At 35.9% G+C, this 24798-nt stretch overlaps 1 long non-coding RNA gene across 1 annotated transcript in view; it reads left to right on the top strand.

Annotated features, from left to right (window-relative positions):
- Window positions 1-24798, top strand: part of LOC130543329 (uncharacterized) — a 576439-nt gene that overhangs the window by 116358 nt on the left and 435283 nt on the right. The window lies entirely within an intron of this gene.

Below are 24798 nucleotides of genomic sequence, written 5' to 3'. Positions count from 1 at the left end.
AGGATATGAACATTCCTTGTGCTATACCATCCTCATTGAGGCTTATTTGTGAGCTTGCTGAGTTTGTCATTGGCAACTGCACTATTTGGCTTAACTGTTGGGCTCTAGAGCAAGGAACTATAATTTCTCCCCTGTCACCATCTGTAGTTACAAAATGGTTTTTTTCTTGTGATAAGAACTTTTAAGATTTACTCTCAGTAATTTTCAAATATATAATACAGTGTTATTAATTATAGTCACCATGCTGTACATTACATCCCCATGACTTCTTTATTTTATGACTGGGAGTTTGTACTTTTGACCCTCTTCACCCATTTCACCCATTCCCCACCCCCACTCCTAGCAACCACCAATCTGTTCTTTGTATCTATGAGCTCAGTTTTGTTTTGTTTTTTTTAGATTCCACATATAAGTGAGATCATACAGTATTTGTTTTTCTCTATTCCACTTATTTCACTTAGCATAATGTCCTCTAGGTGCATCCATGTTGTTGCAAATGGCAAGATTTCATGCTTTTTTATGGGAATAATATTCCATTGTATGTGTATATACCATGTTTTCTTTATCCATTCATCCATCCGTGGACACTTCAGTTACTTCCATATATTGGCTATTGTAAATAATGCTGCAATGAACCTGGGGTGTATATCTCTTTTTGAGAGAGTGTTTTTGTTTTCTTCTGATAAATGCCCTTAAGTGAATTTGCTAGATCATATGGTGGTTCTATTTTTAATTTTTTGAGGAGCCTCCATACTGTTTTCAATAGTGGCTGCACCAATTTACATCCCCACCAACAATGTGTGAGAGTGCCCTTTTCTCTACAGCCTCACCAACACTTGTTATTTCTTATCTTTTTGATAATAGCCTTTCTAACAGGTGTGAGGTGGTATCTTACATAGTTTTGATTCCCATTTCTCTGATAATTAGTGATGCTGAGCACCTTTTCATATTTCTGTTGGCCCTTTGTATGTTTTCTTTGGAAAAATGTCTATTCAGATCCTGTACCCATTTTTTAATTGATTTTTTTTTTTTGGCTACTCAGTTGTATGTGTTCTATATATATTTTGGATATTAATCCCTTATCAGATATGTAATTTGCAAATATTTTCTCCCATTTGGTATGTAGCGTTTTGTTTTGTTGTTTCCTTTGCTATGAAGATTTTTAGTTTGATATAGTCCCACTTTTTTATTTTTGTTGCCTTTGCTTTTGGTGTCAAATCTGAAAAAAAAATATTGTCGAAGCTGATGTCAAGGAGTTTACCATTTATGTTTTCTTGTACAGTTTTTTTATGGGTTCAGGTCTTACATTCAAGTCTTTAATCTATTTTGTGTTAATTTTTGTGTATGGTGGAATAGAATGGTCCAGTTTAATTCTTTCACATGTGGCTGCCTGGTTTTCCCAACACCATTTATTAAAGAGACTCTTCTTTTCCTATTGTATATTCTTGGCTTCTTTTTCTTAAATTAATTGACCATATGTATGTGGGGTTAGAGCATTTCTGATTAGTAGCAGAAGAATAGGAATCTTTATGTTGTTTTTCTAGCCCCTCCAATTAGACATTGAAAAGATTGACTTTGTTTCACCCCTTTAGTTGTGATTAGCTGCTTTTCTGCCTCTGATTACTTTGACACTGGCCCTACCCAGCTGCTTCCACCTTTGGGAGCACATCAGAAGCCCTTTACCACCAAGTTATATTTTGCAAAAGAGTTGTGGGACTTCATGGATTTTTGCATTCAGTTTTCTGTACAAGCAATAAATCAATTGGTGTCTAACCCTTTCCATGTATAAGGAAGGGCCAAAGTCTGTCATATATTATGTTAAAATTAAGTATTCCAGAATGTATCCAATTTGAGACAAATTAAAGCACTCCAGCCAAAGATGGAAAGTATCTTATTGTTGTTACATTGTTTTTTGTTTTACATGATTTCTAGGTGGTGACCTTTGGGGCTTTCCTTTTCTTCACTGTGGATCAAATGATCTCCTATTAGACCCGTATGTGGAGTTCTAATTACTATGCATTATTCAACTGGTTTCTTTACTTTCTTTACTCTCGTAAAGTGTAACTGTGTACTATATTGCTGATTCTTTATTTTTAACGTAAATTTCAATCTCCATCAAAGTAATATATATGTATACACAAAATATATAACATTTGTGTACATATATGTTATATATATTTACATATATATTTAACATTTGTGTATATATGTTATTGTATTATATATATAGTATTACTTCAAATTTTAAATATATATAATATTAATATATATACTCTTTTAATTATATATTATATTTAATATATATAATATATAATGTATATAATCTTTTATAATATATAATCTTTATATATATTCTTTTCTGTATATATGTATATATGTATATTAATATATATGATCTTTTAATTATATTATATATAATATATAAATAATATATATAATATATAATGTATATAATCTTTTATAATATATAATCTTTATATATATAATCTTTTCTGTATATATGTATATATAATAATATTAATATATATATTTAAGATTTAAAGTAATACAATCAAGCTTATAATAAAAATTTCTGGCCAGTTCCTATCCCACTCTTCCTTAATTCCCACTCTTCAAAGGCAACCACTGCTAATTCTTTAGCTAATATGATTCCCAAGTTTAAAACAACATCCTTACTCTCCTATTCCTTTATTTGCCAATTTTAGGTTAACTATCGTGGAAGATGAATTAATTCTTTTAACCTGTATCATACTCCTCTTCCTTGCCAACCACCGTCCCCCCACCTGCCTTCATTTACCCCAGTACCCCAGTATAGTTATATCACACTTTTTTTGTTAGCAATATTCAGTGTTACCAACTAGTTTTCATAGCTAAGCCATATTGCTTACTCTAATTACATTATTTCTTGGAGTTAATAAGCTGCTTTTTTTCTTATGATTTTTAGATACTGAAAATGAACCTTATCTGTTCTCCAACTTCCTGAGAACTGTAAATGTCCTTTCAGTTTAGTCAAATATATCCTTCTTCCCTACTTTGCCTCCTCCCTCTTCCTTTCCTTCCTTCCTTCCTTCCTTCCTTCCTTCCTTCCTTCCTTCCTTCCTTCCTGTTCTTTCTTTCTGCATATATCCTTTATGGAGCTTTCTGTCCCCCTTTTCACTCTTTGCTCTTTCCTTTCAATATTTGCTTTCAAGGCTCAAAGTTTCCTTTGTTAGAGCCCTAGAAAGGCCTTTATTCTTTCTTCTGTGTTGGGTCTTCTCTTTTCTCAGTCTCATATTTTGATTTTTACTCTCATTTTGTTGCATTGTGTTCACTTACAGCATCTTGAAAAAAGTTGATAAGAATTAAATTTGTATATTTTAATTTTACTCCCTAAAGTGATTATTAATTTGATGTGGTTAAGAATTCTTGGTAGGAAAACCTTTTCCCTCAGAACTGTGAGGGCTTTTTCCATTGCCCAGTTTTGCTGCTGAGAAGATTATACTTTGATTCCCAAGCATTTTTATGTAACTTGCCTTTTCTCGATGTAAACTTTTATCCTATCACATTTTATTTTTGTGATCATATGATCATGTTTTCATCTCCAGTATTTTCTTTTTCATCTTAGACTCTTTCTTTTGTTGCAGTATCTCTTTTCTGTTTCACAAACTCTATATCTTTTTATGTTTCTTCGAGGCGTTGTCAGTTTAAATTTTCATATATTTAAATATTTATGTTTAAAATATTTGTGTATTTATTATTTTCAATAAGTAACACATGTGCATGGTAAATTGTTCAACAATAAAAAGATATTCAGTGGTAAGTGGGCCTTCCTTCCTCCCTTGACACCTGCCATCCAATTTGGTAACACCAGGGTCTTCTCTTTTAGGCCGGTAAGTGTCCTTTATAAGAATCCTAGTCTCCTGCTGGGAGGAGTTTAAGCTAGGTCCCAGGTGGGCAAAAGGGCTAATGTTTTCCAATGTTAGGTAAGTCAACTGTCATAACTCCCTCTTTTCATTATGACACCTTGCTCCCACTTTTGGCTGTGTGAATTTAAAAATCTCTCTGGTTCATTGGGTCTAGGGAGCACTATTACTCTAATCTTGTGCTGGGATTGGGGAGGAATAGTCATAAGACAGGGATAGGAAGTATGAAGTGAATCTGGGGTTCAGACCTGCTTTTTATAGAGACTTTCAATACAACTGACTGTTTTCAGCCCCAATCTTCATCTTATACTTTAGAGGGAACTGGTGCTTCCAATTTCTGCATCTTTCTGAGGTTATACAGTCTTCTACATAGTCAGTTTCAGGTGTTTGGTCTCACCCAGTCTTACTTTTAGGTGTTAAATGGCCCAATACATTCCAAAGGAAAATCTTTCTCAATACCTTATCTAAAACAAAGCTTCTCTCTTTTCCCTGCTGAGTGACTCAGTGGCCAGCAGTGGACTGGGGGATCTGGTAAGCTGTTGTTTCAGTTTTTTTGCTTTAGCCTCTTCTCTCCCTTCTTCAGATTCCTTCAAGGTGGAGGAAGAAAGAGAGAGCACCCACCTTTTTGGGTGTTTTGTAGTTCCCCCTGCAGAGACCTTGACACTGTATCACCTCTCTTCTGTGCCTGCCTCTCTTACCTCCTCACCCCCATCCTGTGGTCTACCCACAGAGCCTCTATCTGATAGTATTCATGGCCCTGAAAAGTAGCCATCTTGGGCAATGTTTTCCTACTTGTTTTATCCCTATCTATTCTTCAGTGTCAACCTAGTCCATGGAAATTTAGGATGATCTACCAATTTACTCTCTTCACCCAGCTGTCATGGATGTTCTCTAGCTAGCAGCCTGCCCTCATTTCTCCAAATGCAGTCAGATATCAGTATGGGGGATCTAGGCCCCCCAACTCCCAAGGACAGAAACAACCCGTAGTAGAGGGTCGACCTATGAATTTCTGTCCCTCAGCAAGGTTACTGCGAAGCAGCCTGGCCTTCTGGAGAGCATCCTTTTACTCTTTTTTAAGAAGTTCTCTTGGGGATCCTTAATTTCTTTTTTTTCTTTTTTTACACACAAATGCATTTCAGAGTCTTCATCTGGACAACTCTCAATGGTTCTCTTATTTAGACCACAGGGGATAAACAGTGAGGGGCCAGTTTGATAACTTGCTAACAAGTTCTATTTGGATATGCCTATACATTTTTTCTTTATATTTGTTTCAATCCAAGTCTATTTGTTGCCCTTCATTACCCTGTGCTATACTTTCAGGAGGCTATTCCCTAGACATAGATTCTCTTGTAACTGATTTGCAACATCCAGTTGGGTTTGGCCAATAGGAAATCAATGAGAGAATGAGAGGAGAGAAAGGTCAGAATATTTACTTCCTCTATCTCCTATAATGTCTCCTGTGGCTACAGCTCTTACCACGTGGTACCCTCCTCCTTAGTATCAGGTCTTTCTGGCCTCCTGGAACACTATTTCCTCCCCTTCTTACTTCAGCACTACTGGTAGTAATGGCTTCCCACTACTGAAGTTTCTAGGTGCCTCACCCTGCCTAACACTTACGTAAATTCTTGCTTCATTGGAATCCCTTCATGTGAATGGTTTGGAGTGAATCTGTTTCCTACCATGATCCTGATGGACACAATAGGTCTTAGTACTATGGAAAATAGAACCATAGTCTCAGAATTTGAAATAAGACTTTGCGACCAACTAAGAATGAACTGCATTTCAAGAAGGAAGGATGGTAATACTCAACAGCCAGGTGCTGGGAACCACTACATTCTAGTACCTTGGCACATTAAAACAAAAGCTTTTCTTATACACACATATAGCCTAAGTGCTGCTCCAAGCATCAACTTGGTGAGGGAAGGACAGAATGTATAATTACAAATTAAGATTTTCTTAACTTTCAAAAGGAAATGGTCACAGTAGTCAGTAACCCATTTAGTATCCATCATTTTGTTGAGATGAATTTTTTTTCTCTATTGACCTATTATATTATGGAAGGACTGATATCTTTACAGTCTTCACCCATTTTCCTCAGATTTGAGGAAAGGAAAAGACCCATCCATCTCCTATTTCACAACCAAAGCTCTAGTTCCATGTAGGTTCATAAAGTTAATCTTCTGGGTTATATTCCGTCTGCTCCTGAGAATGTCCCCACTACTTTGGATATTTGCATAAGGGAAAAGAAATGAAAAAAAAAAAAAAGAAATCTAGTGTATCATTTTTGGGGAAGGTGGGGAGTAGAAGCAGGAGCAGCCACCTGTTAAATGGCTCAGGTCAGGTTGTGCAGCAGAAAGTCTGTGAGGTTCCTGGTGAATCTTGAGAAAAATGAGTGTAGGAGGGGGCTGAGTTCTCCTATTGCCCCCAAAGGACTGAACAGTAATGACTTCAACAGGTGTTCAGAAGCTTTTGCCAAAAGGAAAAATAATTAGATGCTGCAGGATAAAATTTTAGAGGCTATATACAAATCATCTTGTCTATTTGATGGATGTATGAGCATGTGCTCTTGGAGAAATTGGTTTATTTTCAAAAGACTAAATTAATCATAAAGTTGTGATACAAACTGGCATGCTTAATTTATCTCAAATTCATCAGTACATATCAGTTGCAAAGGAAATAAATGTACATATGTCTAATAATGACCTTTCTTAGATTCAAAACTAAGTAAGTGTATATAAACTACAAATGAATATCCTTAATTGAGGAATTTGGTGGGGGAGGTCAATGGGTGGAAAAAATTCTCTATTATTTATGTCACTTAAACTGTCAGCTTATTGAGAAGGACTGTGTTTCATCTTTCTTTGATCTGCCTATGTACCTAACACATAGCAGGTATAGAAGTTTATTAGATGAATTTTTCATTCAGTTCTGATGACTATTTTCCATCACTCTTCCAATAAAAGTAACTTCTATTCAAAGAGCTACTAAAAGAGCTAGGCTCAGGAAAGGACTAAATTTTGTAAAAATTGCTTGAGGGCATATTATTTAAATTGCTTTCTTCAGCTTACTACTTCAAAGATCTACATAAATATGTCTAGGTACTTTATTTATTGTCAAATTATTTAGGATACTCTTTGCAAGTAGTCATTGAACTTAATAGTTTAGAAATTATGGAATGCTTCTGATTCATAGGTATTTTATGATTCAACCTGGCACATAGGGTTTGTAAAACTTCTTAACATCCATTTGCTAAGTGTCCTGTATTTATTTAAAATAACATTTTTTAGGAACTTAGGATGTACCAGGCACACTTTGAGTCTGGGTTTTATTTTAGTTTGGGTTAGAAATGAAGGCCAAGAAGAGATTTATGTTTTCATGGAGCTTAAAATTGTGTGTGTGTGTGTGTGTGTGTGTGTGTGTGTGTGTGTGTGTGATATAAGGGGGAATAGAGATCAATAAAATAAACATGGCATTACATTGTAGGATCACAACAGCACAGGGAAAGAGCAGGTTGTTAGGTACCAACCCCATCCTTCAGAGTGAGAGAAGGCTGAGATCTAGAGGGAGGCCATGTTATTAGCTAAGAGTGGGGGATGAGTGGGAGTTAGGCAGGGAAAGAGAGCATGGAGGAGGCAGGGCCTGGGATCCAGGCAGAGGAAATCATATATGCAAGATCAGGGACCTCAGTGTGTTTGAGATACAGTGCGCAACAAAGTAAGTAAGAAATGATGTTTCTTGTCTTAATAAAATTCCTACTCTTAGTGACAACGATATTGGCCATAACATTAGCAAAGACATCGACAATCAGTAGGGTGACTTTTAGAACTAGTGACAGCATTTACTAGGTATTATGTGCCAGGTACTATGCTACGTACTTTACATGTATTATTTTGTTGAATCCTCACAATTGCCATATGAGACAGTTACTGAGATTGTCATCTCATAGATGGAGAGATTCCTGGTCAGAGAACTTAGGAGACAGTCCTAACATGACACTAAACTGTGGAGCCTGGACCCAGGCAGGCTTCTCTCACTCTAAGCCCATTCTCTTGATCGCTGTGCTTGTCTTTCTTGGTTAATAAATTAATAAAGCAACTTCAAGCACAAAATTCACTCCCAGTTAACAGTTTGTGCTTTAATAATTTTAATTTTAAAAATAAGAAAATATAGATTATTTAAAATGTGTTTTCTTTCAGTCAGACAGTTCTCTCATGTTGTAATAAATAATGAGTTGATTTCAAATACTAAATGTAAATATGTTAAATAATACAAAACATACATGGATACAATACATAGCTTTCAAGTGTGAGGAAAATTAACAAGGCTATATAAAGCGAATATGAATGATTGTTACTACATCTTACAACTAAAGAAAAACTAATATATTGTCTTAGGTTTTCAGGGACGTCTGTCTGAACTGCAGTTATTTGAAATGGTCCTGATACTGAAAAGCCATGTTGGTGTTATTTTCAACATCACAGGCAAACCTTGGCTTCTGTGTGTTTGACATCTCAAATCCCCTATAAGTTCCTCACTGTGATCCAGGTTGGTCTGTTTACCAAATCTAAATCTCTGGAAAATTTGTTCCTGCAGAAGATCTAGAAAAGATGATTTATTTTGATGCGGCACATTTGTCATTCACCTCCACCTTCCCTTCCCAAGGTCTCACTAAGTTTTCCATCATCAGTTCTGACACCACTGGGAATATCCTTTCTTGTTTGGTTGCCTGTTCACTTTCTTTCTGTCCTTTCTATTAACTCCTTTATCTCTCTCCATAATTCTGGTTTATCGTTTGTTCTTTTGTATACATATCTCTGGCATCTATCTTCCCAATTCCATCTCCCTCCACTTCATTTTCCTCTGTCTTCCCTTTGTTTCCCTCTTGTACTTTGTGCTTCACTTTTGGAAAATAATGGTATATCGAGATTTACAGCCTGGTGTTATCTAATTCCTTGCCTCTTCCTTCTTCCCTTTGCATAGTGTAGGTTGGACTGATTCACAACTCTGTGCTTTCCTTTTTTGTCCCTTTGTCAGCTATGTTATTTCTTGCATGATACTACTCTTTGGAGGAGGCTGAGAGATTGCCAAGTGACCCAGAAGACCTGACTGGTGGTCTTTTGTTTCTTAGCACCTAAGGGACAATATTTAAATTTTATGGAGGGTGAGGTCTTATTTTGGATACTGTTCATCTCCTTTGGCCTAGAAAACTTCTTTGGGAAAGTGGACATTGAGACCCTCAAGCTCTGCAATGCTGAATGTTCCCTCCTTAACTTTCTTATCTTTGTAAATCTCAAACAAATCTGCCAAATAAAAAATATGGTTAGTGAAAATGATGCTAGCATTCTAATGTTAAAACACTAAAAGTTTCCTTCATTGAGTCATCTATGCTCATTAAAAAACGTGAAAGAAAAAAATAGGAAAAAAATTCTAGAGTGTCCAGGGTAACCACTGTTATTGTATTTTTGGTGTTTGTTTTGTTTACTTTTAGTTTAGGGTGCTTCAGAGTTTTAAAAATTATGTTTTGCTTTGTCTTTTGGTTTGTGACTCTTACATAACAATAAATATTGTGTATATAATTTTGTATCTTTTTCTCTACTTAGTATTATAACTAAGTTTTCCTTCATGTTTTACTATAGAATCTAGAATACTATCTAGAATCATAATTTAAAGAAACTGCACAACGATATAATATTTCTTGAAGTGCCTAGACCTCAACCATTAACCAATCATTCCTTACTCCCCACTTTTTCTTTCTTTCTTTCTTTCTTTCTTTCTTTCTTTCTTTCTTTCTTTCTTGAGAGAGCGAACGAGAGAGACAAGGGGAAAGAGAGGGTAGGGGAAGGACAGAGAGACAGGGAGAGAGAAAATCTTAAGCAGACTCCACTCCCAGTGCGAGCCCGACTTGGGGCTTGATTTCATGACCCTGAGATCATGACCTGAGCTGAAATTCAAGACTTGGATGCTTAACTGACTAGGCTACTCAGGCACCCCCACACTCCCTACTTTTTAACGTGTGAGATGTCACTGACATAAGTGCTCCATTTGACCAATGTTATTTCATCCTTCAGTGACTTTCCATGTGACCCTCAGTCATTGCATCAGAGTCCTATGTGAAGGTTGACTCAGGGAGTATAAGGAATAAAACACTGAAAACAATCTTGAGGCTCTTTTGAGCTTCCTCCTACTGATCTCTGTTCTGATGTAGTACCCAGGAACAAACTGTAAAAAAAAGCCTGGGAGTAGTTATGATGAGAAATAGTGAAGTAAAGGAGTTAACATTTCTGGAAATGAAAAATATAGACCTATAACTTCAAGTCTTAGAGAAAAGTTATTAATGCCCCACTTCACATGAATAGGGAGTGTTATACTGGTACCAAGAGGGTGTTTTGTACAGATGTTTGTTGAAAGGATAGAGTAGTATAAAATCACTAGAGGGAGTCTGATTTTACATATGTGAGTTAGGACTGCAAGTAACAGAAAACAAAATTAAACTAGCTTAAACAAACATAAATATTATTAGCTCCCATGCTCAAAAATTCAGAGGAGGCGAGCTGCAAGCTGGCTTAATCCAGTAGTCTGTCTGTTTCTCCAGTTTGCTCAGCTGTACCCTCCTCTGTGTATTGGATTCATCTTCAGGCTGGCTTCCTTCATGGAGGTAAAATGACTGCAGTTATTTTAAGCTTTGTAGTTCTGCTTCAACACTTTTGGAGGAAGTGAGAACTTGTTTTCTGTTTTTTTTTATTATTATGAGTGAGAAAAATGATTTCTCAGGAGTTATATTAAATCTTTCTTTGCATTTCATTGATCTAAATTAGATAACATGTCCATTCCTGAACTAATTATTGTGGCTAGGTCAATGACCTATGCTAATTGGTTTATGTCCGTATTCCTGACCCAATCACTGTGGCAGATGTGATGTATGTATGTATGTATGCATGTATGTATGTATGTATGTCACCCTAAGCTTTTATTTATTTTTTAATTTAAATTCAATTAATTAACATATAATGTATTATTTGTTTCAGGGGTATAGGTCTGTGATTCATCAGTCTTATATAATACCCAGTGCTCATTACAACACATACCCTCCTTAATGTCTATGACCCAGTTACCCCATCCCACCACCCCCGTCCCCTCCAGCAACCCTTAGTTTGTTTCCTATGATAAGAGTCTCTTATGGCTTGTCTCCCTCTCTGATTTCGTCCTGTCAGAGGTGATTTAAACCAATCAGATTTACTCCTGAAGCTCACGATGTGGTAATTGCCCCTTTATGCATTTGGGTTGTATGGGGGAAGAGATGATGCATGAAGGAAAATTGGGCCATTTGTAGGAAAAGGAAAAATGTGAATGGATTTAACCCATGATATAAATTTAACCCATGATAACTGCCATTCTGGAGCTTGTGTTTAGTTTAGGGCTTGATCACTGGAAAAATGATGAAAACTTAAATGTTCACATAAAAGGAATAGATAAATCATGTATAAAATATAATTATGATAAAATGGAGTTATTAAATCTTTTACTGAGGTAAAATCGACTTTCATTATGTTATAGGTGGACAATGTAATGATACACTTGTATACGCTGCAAAATGATCACCACAATGTCTAGTCATCATTTGTCACCATAAAAAGTTACAATTTTTTTTATGATGAGAACTTAAAAAATTTATTTTGTTAATTTTTTAAAAAGATTTTATTTATTTATTTGTCAGAGAGAGAAAGCGAGCGATAAAGAGAGAGCGCAAGCAGGGGGAGTGGCAGGCTCCCTGCTGAGCAAGGAGCCTGATTCCAGACTCAATCCCAGGACCCTGGGATCATGACCTGAGCCAAAGGCAGACGCTTAACTGACTGAGCCACCCAGGCGTCCTATTGTTTAGTTAGTTTTTTTTTAAAGATTTTATTTTTAAGTAATCTCCACACCCCACATGGGGCTCAGACTTACAACCCCAAGATTAAGAGTCACATGCTCCACCAACTGAGCATGCCAGGTATACCCCATGATGAGAGCTTTTAAGATCCATTCTCCCAGCAACCTTCAAATATGCACCACAATACCACTGACTATAGTAACCCTGTTGCACACCATATCCCATAGCCTGTTCATCTTGCAGCTGGAAGTTTGTACCTCCCCACTCCCTTCACTCATTTTACCCACTCCTCCTACCCTCTGGTCACCGCTACTCTATTGTCCATATCTATGAGTTTGCTTTGTTTTGTTTTTTAAAATTCTACATATAAGTGAGATCATAGAGTATTTGCCTTTTTCTGTCTGACTTATTTCACTTAGCATAATACCCTCTGGGTCCATCCATGTTGTTGCAAATGGCAAGATTGCATTATTTTTTATGGTTGAGTTGTATTCCATTGTGTGTGTGTATATATATATATATATATATATATATATATATTACATCTTCTTTATCCATTCATCCATTGATGGCCATTTAGGTTGTTTTCATTTCTTGACTCTTGTGAATAATACTGCACTGAACATAGGGATGCATATATCTTTTTGAATGTATGTTTTCATTTTCTCCAAACAAATGCCCAGAAGTAGAATTACTAGATCATATAGTTCTGTTTTTAATTTTTTGAGGAACCTATATATTGTCTTCCACAGTGGCTGAACCAATTTACATTCCCACCAACAGTGCACAATGGATCCCTTTCCTCAACATCCTCACCAGCGTTTGTTATCTCTTGTCTTTTTTATGATAGCCATCCCAGTAGGTCTGACGTCATATCTCAGTGTGGTTTTGATTTGCACTTTCCAGATGATTAGTGATGCTGAGCATCTTTTCATGTGCCTGTTTGCCATCTGTATGCCTTCTTTAGAATAATGTCTATTTAGATCCTCTGACCGTTTTTTAAAAATTAGAACTACTCTTTGCCCATTTAAAAAATCAGATTGTTCTTATCTTTTTGCTATTCAGTTATATGAGTTCTTTATATATTTTGGATATTAACCCCTTAACAGATACATGATTTGCAAATATCTTCTCCCATTCAGTAGGTTGCCTTTTCATTTTATTGATGGTTTTCTTTGCTGTGCAGAGGCTTTTAATTTGATGCAGTCCCACTTATTTATTTTGGCTTTTGTTGCCTTGCTGTTAGATTTAAATTCCAAAAAACATCAAGACCAATGTCAAGATTATCAACTATGTTTCTTTTAGGAGCTTTATGATTCAGGTCTTATGGTCAAGTCTTTAATCCATTTTGAATTAATTTTTGTGTATGATGTAAGATAGTAGTTTAGTTTCATTCTTTTGCATGTGGCTGTCCAGCTTTTTCAACACCATTTATTAAAGAGACTCTCCTTTTTTCATTGTAAATATTTTCCCTTTTGTCTTAGATTAATTGACTATGTATTTCTGGTTTTGCTCTGCTGTTCTATTGATCTCTGTGTCTGCTTTTATGCCAACATCATGTTTTGAATACTTTAGCTTTGTAGTACAGTTTGAAATCAGGGAGAATGATACTTCCTGTATTGTTCTTTCTCAAGGTTAATTTGGCTATGTGGGGTCTTTTGAGGTTCCACATAAATTTTAGAATTATTTGTTCTAGTTCTGTGAAAAATGCCATTGGAATTTTGGTAGGGATTGCATTGAACCTGTAGATTGCTTTGAGTAATACGGATATTTTGACAGTGTTAACTCTTCCAATTTGTGAGCACAGAATATCTTTCTATTTAATTGTGTTTAATCTTTAATTACTTTAATCTTTCATCAATGTCTTGTAATTTTTGGTGGACAGATCTTTCATCTTTTTGGTTAAATTTATTCCTAGGTATTTTATTGTTTTTGATGCAATATTAAATGGGATTGTGTTCTTAATTTCTCTTTCTGATAGTTCATTCTTAGTGTATAGAAATGCAACATATTTTTGTATGTTGTTTTTATACCCTGTAACTTTACTGAATTCATTATTTAAAGAGGTTTTTTTGGTGGAGTCTTTAGGGTTTTCTTTTCTTTTCTTTTCTTTTCTTTTTTTTAGAGTTTATTTAAATTCAAGTTAGTTAATATATAGGGTATTATTAGCTTCAGGGGTAGAATTTAGTGATTCATCAGTTGCATATATCACGTATTGCGCATTACATCAAGTGCCCTCTTTAATGCCCATCACCCAATTACCCTATCCCCCTAACCCACATCCCCTCCAGCAACCCTGAGTTTGTTCCCTATGCTTAACAGTCTCTTATGGTTTTCTATATATAAAATCATGTTGTCCACAAAAATAGTGACAATTTTACTACTTCCTTCCCAATTTGGATTCCTTTTATTTGTTTTTCTTGAGTAATAGCTCTGGCTACGACTTCCAATACTATGTTGAATAAAGTGTCAAGATTGAGCATCCTTGTCATGTTCCTGATCTTAGAAGAACGGCTTCATACCACTGACTATGACGTTAGCTGTGGGCTTGTTGTATACGGCCTTTATTATATTGAGGTACATTCCATCTATACCCACTTTGTTCAGAGATTTTATATAAATGGATGTTGAATTTTGTCAAATGCTTTTCCTGTATCTATTGAGATGGTCATATGATTTTTCTTTTTAATTCTGTTAATGTGGTGTATCACATTGATTTATGGATGTAGAACCATTCTTGCATCCCTGGAATAAATCCCACTTGATCCATACTAAATGATCCTTTCACTGTATTGTTGAATTCAGTTTGTTAATATTTTGTTGAGGATTTTTTCATTTGTGCTTATCAGGGATATTGGTCTACAATTTTCTTTTTTGTGGTGACCTTGTCTGATTTTGATATCAGGGCAATGCTGGCTTCATAAAATGAATTTGGAAGAATACTTTCCTCTTCAATTTGCTGAAAGAGTTTGAGAAAGATAGATATTAAATCTTTAAATATTTGGTAGAATTAGCCAGTGAAGCCATCTGGTCTTGGACTTTTGTTTGTTGAGAGGTTTTGATTACTGATTTAATATCCTTAGCAGTAAATGATCTATTCAGATTTTCTATTTATTCATGATTAAGTCTTGGGAGGTTGTATGTTTCTAGGAATTTATATATTTCTTCTAGGTTGTCCAGTTTGTTGGTTTATAATTGTCCATAGTAGTCTGTTATAGTGCTTTGTCTTTCTGTGGTATCAGTTGTAACTTTTTTCATTTCTGATTTTATTTATTTGAACCCTCTCTCATTTTTTCTTGATGAATCTAGCTAATAGTGTTTGTCAGTTTTAAAATTTTTTTCAAAGAACCAGCTTTTCATTTCACAGATCTTTTCTATTGTCTTTTTAATCTCTGTTATATATTTTTACTCTGATCTTTCTTATTTACTTCATTCTACTAAGTTTGGGCTTCATTTGTTCTTTTTTTCCCTAGTTCCTTTAGGTGTGAAGTTAAATCGTTTATTTGAAATTTTTCTTGTTCCTTGAATTAGGCCTGTACCAGTATGACCTTCCCTTTTAAAACCACTTTTACTGCATCCCATAGATTTTAGAAAGTTATATTTCCATTTTTATTTGTCTCAGGGTATTTTTTTATTTCTCCTTTGATTTATTCATTGACTGTTCAGTCATGTTGTTTAATTTCTGCATATTTGTGATTTTCTCAGTATTCTCCTTATAACTGATTTCTAGTTTTATGCCATTGTGGTCAGAAAAGACACTTGATATAATTTCAAATTTCTTAAATTTATTGAGACTTGTTTTGTGGCCTAACATATGATTTATCCTGGAGAATGCTTCATGTTCATTTGAGAAGAATGTGTCTCCGCTGCTTTTGGAAGGAATGTTCTCTGTATATCTATTAAGTCTATCTGGTCTAATATATTGTTTAAGGCTGATGTTTCCTTATTGAATTTCTGTATGGATAATCTATCCATTGGTGTAAGTGGGATATTAATGTCCTCTACTATTATTGTATTGCCGTCAATTTCTTCCTTTAGATCTGTTAATATTTATTTTATATATTAGGTGCTCCTATTTGGATGAATAAATATTTACAAATGTTTATTTTTTTGTGGGATTGACCCCATATCATTATATAATGTTCTCCTTTATCTATTATTACAGTCTTTGTTTTAAAGTCCAATTTTATTTGATATAAGTATAGCTACCCCAGGTTTCTTTTGATTTCCATTTATGTGAAACACCTTTTTCCATCCCTTTGCTTCCAGTTTGTGTGCGTCTTTACATTGGAAGTGAGTCTCTTGTAGGCAACATATAGATGGTCTTGGCTTTTGTTGTTGTTGTTTGTTTGCTTTTTATCCATTCAGCTGGTCTGTGTCTTTTGATTGGAGAATTTAGTTCATTTACATTTAAAGTAATTATTGATGGGTATGTACTTATTGCCATTTTGTTAATTGTTTTCTGACTGTTTTGTAGTTTCTCCCTGCTCCTTTGTTCTTATTTTGCTCTTTTCTGTTATGGTTTGATGACTTTTAGTGTTATGCTTAGGTTCCTTCCTCCTCCTCTCTCTCCCCCTCCTCCCCCCTCCTCCTCTTTCTCCCCCTCTCTCCTCCTTCCCTTCTCCTTCTCCTTCTTTTTCTCCTCCTCCTCCTCTTCCTTCTCCTCCTTCTTTTTAAATCTCCTGTAAGTTTTGCTTTGTGGTTGTCATGAACTCACATATAAAAGCCTAACTAGCCTATTTTAAGTTGCTAGATATTTAAGTTTGAATACATTCTAAAACTATATTCTTTTACTCCCCCCTCCCATGTTTTATGTTTTGATGTCACATTTTACATTCTAAAATTTTGTGTATTCCTTAACTGATTATAGTAATTATACTTATTTTTACTACTTTTGTTTTTTAACCTTTATATTAACTTCATAACTGATTAATTCACTACCTGTAGTATGTATTTACTTTTACCAGTGAGATTTATACTTTCATAAATTTTCTTGCTGTTAATTAATGTTCTTTTTTTCAGCTTAATATTTTTTTAAGTCTGGATTAGTGGTGATGAACTCCTTTATTTTTTGCTTGTTTGGGAAAGCCTATCTCTCCTTCAATTCTGAATGATAATCCTTTTGAGTAAAATATTCTTGGTTGGAAGTTTTATCCTTTCAGCACTTTGAATATATAATTTCATTCCTTTCTGGCCTGCAAAGTTTCTGCTGAAAATTCTGCTCAGTCTTGTGGAAGTTACTTTGTATGTAACAAATTGCTTTTCTCTTGCTGCTTTTAAGATTTTCTCTCTACCTTCAACTTTTGACATTTTAATTATAATGTGTCTTGGTATGGATCTTTTGGGGTTCATTTTATTTGGAATTCTCTGGGTTTCCTGGATCTGCATGCCTTTTTTCCTTTCCCAGGTTAGGGAAGTTTTCAGCCATTATTTCTTCAAATAAGTTTTCTCCTGTTTTCTCTCTCACTTCTCCTTCTGGGACCCCTATAATGCCAATGTTATTTTGCTTGATATTATTCCATAGTTCACTTAAGGTATCTTCACATTTAAAATTTTTTTCTGTTGTTCTGTTTGTGTGAGTTCCACTGTCCTGTCTTGTAGATCACTGATCCTTTCTTCTGCTTCATCTCGTCTTATGTTGAACCCCTGTAGTATATTTTTCAGTTCAATAGTAAGAGCTGAAGACATCTCTGTGACTTCTGTTTGGTATTTTCTTATATTTTTCTGTCTCTTTGCTGAAGTTCTCATTGTGTTTATCCATTCTTCTCCCAAATTCCATGAGCATCTTTATGAGCATTACTTTGAATTTTTTATCAGATAAATTATCTATCTCTGTTTCATTAAGGCTTTTCCCTATAGTTTTATCTTGTTGCTTTGTTTAGAACACATTTCTCTGTTTCCTAATTTTGTTTGACTCTCTGTTTCTCTGTACTAGGAAATAGCTATCTCTTCCAGTCTTTAAGAAATGGCCTTTTGTAGGAGATGGACCTTATCTTTCAACCTTGCCTTAGCTCTTGGTTGTCTCACAAACCCTTGTAATTGTCTAAGCACACTGATTTATTTGTAATAGTTTCCATTTGTTGAGGATGTACCAAGACCTGTCAGTGTTCCAAAAAGAGGACTCTCAGTCAGCACCTAGTTTCAGGCTAGTTGGAAGCCAGATACTCAGGCAGGAGCTTTTATTTATTTATTTATTTATTTATTTATTTATTTATTTATGAGATTTTATTTATTTATTTGACAGAGAGAAACAGCCAGCGAGAGAGGGAACACAAGCAGGGGGAGTGGGAAAGGAAGAAGCAGGCTCCCAGCCAAGGAGCCTGATATGGGGCTCGATCCCAGAATGCCAGGGATCACGCCCTGAGCCGAAGGCAGACACTTAATGACTGAGCCACCCAGGCGCCCCAGGCAAGAGTTTTTAAAGTATACAAATATATACAGTTCCTTGTTACCACAATCAGAATCTGCCAGCCTCCAGATCAGACCAATCTAGAGATGTCTCCTGGTGACGGATGCAAAAATCGGAGATTCAGACAAGTGTATAAACTCCTTTCTGGGAGACACCAGTGAGTTATAATGAGGCCTAGGGAAAGCACAAAGATGGTGTGCCTCCACCTACATTCCATGAGAGCATTTTGTAACCTATAGATATGTGGCAAACCTGAAGTCTGCCCTTCAGGCTGAAGCTCCAGGATGAGTATATATGTCTTTTTCAAAAAAGTCTGGGGGTGTGTTTCAGTCTGTTTTCTGTGTGGTGCCCTGGGGTGGTAGTCTGCTAAAAGTGGTCTGTCTGATTGTGACAGTCCTGTGGGACCCAGGAATGCAAGCCTCTCCCTGGCCAACAGAGCTAGGTGATCAAGGGGTATCTCTTACTGTGGACTGCACATGCTCCCTGGCTTTAACAAGGCAGCTGAAGAGTGCAGTGCTGGGCCCTGCTTGCCTACTTTCACAGGGAGTTAGGAAAATGCAGGGCTAGGATGCACCTGTTTTCTTTAGTGAGGCAGTGGAAGAGCACAGGGTCTGGGCACATCCATCAAAATTATCATGGTAGAGGGAGAGCACAAAAATGGTTCCTGTCAGCGTCTCCAGCTCTGGAGAGTGTCCCATCAGGCCCCTGCCCCTCTGGCAGATGCTATAAGATTACCAAATGAATCATCTTCACTTATAGTCTAGGTGATTTCTAAACTGCACATTTTGCACTGGTCCCTGGGGTGAGTGAGTCTGTACATAAGCCCTTTAAGAGAAGTTTCTCAGTTCCCTACTGTCCTTTAGGTCTCCTGGATGTGAGCCCCATTAGTTTTCAAAGCCAAATGTTTTGGGGTCTCATTTCTCCATTATAGGTCCTGGGTTGGAGTGCCTGTGGGGCACAAACCCCTCACTCCTCAGAGAGAAGCTCCAGTTTGTGAGATCCCTCCTGATTGAGGGATGCTATGCTGGGGGTGGGGTTTTTGGCAAGACTACATCTCCGTGTCTCCTAACTATCTTGATTTTGCTGTTTGTTGTGAAGGAGGTGCTCAGCTAGTTTTCAGATCTTTTTCAAAGGGAATTTATTCTATATGTAACTGTAGATTTAGCGTGTCTGTGGGAGGTGGTGAGTTCAGGATCTTCCTACACCATCATCTTGAACCATCCTCTAATAACAGTTTTATTTAATTTTAGAGAGAAGGTGTTTTAGGAGATATTTTATGGTATGTAATTGTGGAAGCATGTATTTTGGTTTTTCAAATCTTACCTCTCCCACTTACTAGTTTTATGATCTTAAGCAAGTTACTTAATCTCCTTGGGCTTTAGTTTCCCCACCTGTAAAATGGGATCCTGAAATATCTACTGTACAGGGCTGTTGTGAGGACTAAAGGAGTAAATACATATAAAGCTTTTATAATTGAGCCTAGTTCACAATAGCACTTGATAAATGTTTACCTGTAATACTTTTATTTTCGCAATCTACTCTGATCAGAATTTCCTCACTGTCTTTTGTCATTTATTCATACCATATAATATTTCCACAAGTTATTTGAAAGCAGTAGTTTAATTTCTTCCATGATCTAATGTAAAATTATTTTTGCAAAATATCCGGGAAATATGCATTGAAAAGTGACATGTATTTTATCTTGCTATGTGTGTGTATGTGTATGTGTGCGTGGATGTGTGTGTGCATGAGAGAGATGCTGTAGGCTAATAAGGTTCATCAGTACTCTTAAACCTTGTTCATGTTTTAAAGTTTTATTCATTTAAGTAATCTCCACACATCACATGGGACTCAAATAAGAACCCCGAGATCAAGAGTCACATGCTCTTCCGGGGCACCTGGGTGGCACAGCGGTTAAGCGTCTGCCTTCGGCTCAGGGCGTGATCCCGGCGTTATGGGATCGAGTCCCACATCAGGCTCCTCTGCTGTGAGCCTGCTTCTTCCTCTCCCACTCCCCCTGCTTGTGTTCCCTCTCTCACTGGCTGTCTCTATCTCTGTCGAATAAATAAATAAAATCTTAAAAAAAAAAAAAAAGAGTCACATGCTCTTCCAACTGAGCTAGCCAGGCACCCCTAAAGTTTGTTCATTTTTGTGTGCTTTTTAAGTTATAAAAATAATATACATTGACAGTTGTCACCCACTCTGTAGAGGTGAATGAATTCTAACCCAAAACTTGATTCTGATGTTGAGACTGATGACACCACACATGCACCAAGTTGGTATGAAAAGGTTTATTACTTGCAAATGAGTTTTCTGTGAAGTGCAGGGTTGGCTCCTAAGCTGTTCCAGAGATAGTTTGAAGGGATAGGGAAAGGAGACTGGCTTAGCTTTTACTGTAGCTAGGGGATAAGTCAAGATTATGAGTTCCTGTGCATGGCCCATGGATTATGTGTTTTGAACTTCCCATTCACACCAAAGAACTCAGCATCTGGGGTTTCTTATCAGCTTGCCCATCTGAGGGGCAGAAAACCAAGGGTGGTGATGGGCCTTAAAATCTGTTGACAGTCAAACATTATAAATGGACTCAGACTGTTTATTACAACTATAGAAAACATGGAAGATAAGAAAATCCTAATACAGAAATTAAAATTTTTGGTGCTCACCAAATCATCCAGATACATTTACATGTTTATTTTCTATCTGGATTATTTCTGGTAATTTAAAAAACTTAGAACTTGGGGTGCCTGGGTGGCTCAGTTGTTAAGCGTCTGACTTCGGCCCAGGGTGTGATCCCAGGGTCCTGGGATTGAGCCCCGCATCAGGCTCCCTGCTCCGCTGGGAGCCTGCTTCTTCCTCTCCCACTCCCCCTGCTTGTGTTGCCTCTCTTGCTGGCTGTCTCTCTCTCTCTGTCAAACAAATAAATAAAATCTTTTAAAAAAAGAAAAAAACCTAGAACTTGATTTTTCTAGCCAACATTTACCCTTTATGAATCATCATAAGCCTCACATTTTGTGTGTTGAACCAAAGAGAAAAAGCTATTTGGTAATAAAAAAATATTATATATATATATATATATATATATAAAGCTATTTGGGTTGTTAATCTTCTGGAAAAATCAAATTGTCTTATGGGCTTTCCTCTTTTAAATTGCAAGCCATTTAAGATTATCCATAGTAATGTTTAACAGATAATATCAGTTTTAATGTATTGAACAAATGATGGTATAACTTCTGTTTATGTCATGTTAGTTTGGACTCAGAGAGTCAACATCAGTCAGCCAGACAAAACCCATACTTAAATGGTCTGAAGTGTTTATATTCTTTTTAATCTTATTGATTGCCCATTTTTAAAGTTATTAATTGTGTTTCATGTTTATATCTTTGTTTTGTACTTTTTCTTTCTTGATTGGGTTGAATATGGGTTAAATTGACTCTAGAAGACTCCCAAGTTTTAAGTTTTAAGAAATAACTTTTCCTTTTCATGGAAAAGATTACTCAAAGAATAGAAATTTGAAGCTTCCCTTGTCTAGAATAATGTAAATTATTTAACAAAAAACCATGAATTTGTTGATGGCACAAATACAAGGTGCATTAATCAAATACTCTGAAAGTCTTATTTTGTTTATATTTTAAAGAGTCTAATACATTAATCAGACCACAAAAATTCCTGAAAGTATTCTGTGTTACAAAGTTTAAAAAAATTGAAAATATAAACTCTGTACATATATTCTAGAAACAGCTCTAGCAGTCTTGAGATAAGTCAGATGAAGTTTATAAATATGGCATTTAAGGAAAATTCTGTCATAAAATTACATTTATCCATTTATTTATTTATTCACAACTTGGTTGTTAATTGCCTAGATCACAATAGTGACTGATGTACAGTCTCCAATTCAAGGAACTTTCACTCTAGTGGGGGTAGCAGACAATTAAGCAGTCAAATACAATGGATTGTGATATGTGTTAAGATAGAACAAACCAGAACCATGCTATTAAGTTTGTTGAAGGACTTATTGTTCCGTAATATTCACTTCTCTTTAAGCTGTGTGACCTTGGGCTTTTTTTAAAACCTCTTTGAGGGGCACCTAGGTGGCTCAGTCTTTAAGTGTCTGCCTTTGGCTCAGGGCGTGATCCCAGTGTTCTGGGATCGAGTCCTACATCAGGCTCCTCTGCTGGAAGCCTGCTTCTTCCTCTCCCACTCCCCCTGTTTGTGTTCCCTCTCTTGCTGGCTGTCTCTCTGTCAAATAAATAAAATCTTAAAAAAAAAAAAAAAACCTCTTTGAGCTTTAGTTTTCTCTTCTCTTATACTTATCTGATTATATGTGGTTTATTGTTTTTTTTGGGGGGGTAAAGATTAAATTAAAAAATATGCAGACTACTGAGCACAATGCTTGTGTATATTATGTGCTTGGTGAACAGTAGTTATTATTGTCACTACTCAAAATCCTGATCATTGTACAGCTATTCATCTTAAAAAGGCTTTAGAAATATCTTAAAATTGGTAAGAGTGAAACACAATTTAATTATGGTTTGGCTATGTCACTCCCTTATGCCAAACTCTTGGGTGGTTTTTTATTACATATATAATAAAGGCCATGTTACTTTTCTTTCTTGTATTTTGAGGCCCTCAATAATCTATCTGTCAAGGTCCCTTTTTCAATAGGCCCTGCATGTACCTCTTCAGCTATTCTTTAAACATGATCTATACTTCCCTGCTTCTCTTCCTTTACTCATACTCTATAATAGAAACTAATATTTATTGAGCACTATGTAACAGGCACTGTGTAAAGTACTTTACATGAATCATTGTATTTAATATTTATAGCATCCTTATGATGTACTCTTACATTATCCTTGTTCACAAATGAGAAACTAGACCAAATCATGCAATTAGTAAGAAAGAGTGCCAGAATTCTGCCCATCATACTGTGTTGCCAATTCTTAACCATTGTACTCTTCTGCCCTCACCCAATCTGCTTGGTGAGATTAATTCATTCTTCATGGCATTCTTGCAATTACAGCTTCTGTAGAGATCTCCAGTTGTCTTAGCTAAAGTTAAGCTTTTGATACCATATACACCTACAGCATAAGTTTAAACCTGTGTTACAGTGTCCATCTCAATCTACTTTCTATTCCTGCTCTTCACGTAAATATTTCCTGAATAGCACCGAAACAACCTGAGTGGGCACCATGTCTTAATTGGTTTTGTGCTCCTTGGAGGGGGGCATACAATATGCTTTATATTTCAGAGACAATCAGGTGTTTTTGGAGTTAAATTCGGTTACACTAAACTGTTCATCTGAGCTCTGAAAATGTTTTATTATCCATGTAGAATGTCTTTAATGAGTATGAACTCAGACAGCAGAAGAGAACTTGCTAGATTTTACAGATTGGTATGGTAAATTTTGTGTTAAAGATAAACATTTCCACTCAATAAATAGGTGTTTAAAAAGTAGTGGATGATGTAAGGAACATAAACGTCTCAATAGTACTGTTCTAGTTTCAGTAGTTCATTCTAGGAAAATTACATTCTTCACGCTCAACCAGACTGAAATGTTAGACAGTAAACTTTGAGAGGCAAAACCATACTTGTCTTTATTACTAAGAACTCCCAATTGCTAGAACTATGCCTGAATGGAGTAAGCCCTCAATTGGTATTTATGTAGTTGACATTAATTAACTGTTGAGGCAGCTTAAATCTTTGAGAAACAAATGAACTATCAATAAGTCAAATGATGAGTCAAATAAAGATATAATTCCAAAGACTTCATTGCTTAAAAGATGCCATTTAACTGGTAACTTTCCTTTCTTTTTATATTGTTATTCCAAGCTGGCAAGTTAGATTATTATAATTCACAAGGTGTATATTCAGTTTTGTTTCTGCACTATCGTCAAATGTGCAGCAAACCAAAATGGAATATATTCATTTATCTGCAAGATTGCGATAACTAATTTTACAACTACACCTTACTCTTTGCCTGTCTCATATCTATAATCTTTTGTGCAGTTTCTGGAGCTGGACTCTCAGTGTAAATCCTTATCTGAAGCCTACACTTCACCACCAGCTTCCTTTGGAGTGAGCCTGGCAGCACCATTTCTAGTTGTGAAACTGACAAAATTCTGAGAGATAACCAGATGCATCAGTTACTTTTCATCATTTATAAAAATAGGCCTTTGAGCAGAACGTTGCCTGTGGCCCAGAATTATAGTGTGAGGACACAAGAGTAACGGGTCATTTTAATGATTTTTCTTAAAGGAAAATACCTTTGTGGGATACGAGTAACATGATTTTTTCTTTGACAAAACAATAACTCTGTGATTCAAGATTACATCCTCCTGATGGAGTGACCACTGTTATCTGCTGGCGGGGGAAGATTTCACCACCTTGTCTCAAGTGAAAGTGGGAGGAAAAAAGACAGGAAGATAGTGAATAAAAAAGAGTAGAAAGATGGATTTCTGGTCTAAGAATCCCTGTTTTCTCCTTCCTTGTTATCTTGAGGTTTTTGTGAATGTTCATAAATAAGCACATTTACTAAAACATTTCACAAAGAAGACTAATGCAATGAGTTCATTGGAAACCCCAGGAAATATGAAATAGCAAAGAATTTCTCCCCTCTC

Source organism: Ursus arctos, unplaced genomic scaffold (assembly GCF_023065955.2).
Source record: "Ursus arctos isolate Adak ecotype North America unplaced genomic scaffold, UrsArc2.0 scaffold_11, whole genome shotgun sequence".
Lineage (NCBI taxonomy): Eukaryota > Metazoa > Chordata > Mammalia > Carnivora > Ursidae > Ursus > Ursus arctos.
This window is presented reverse-complemented; position numbering and strand designations above follow the sequence as displayed.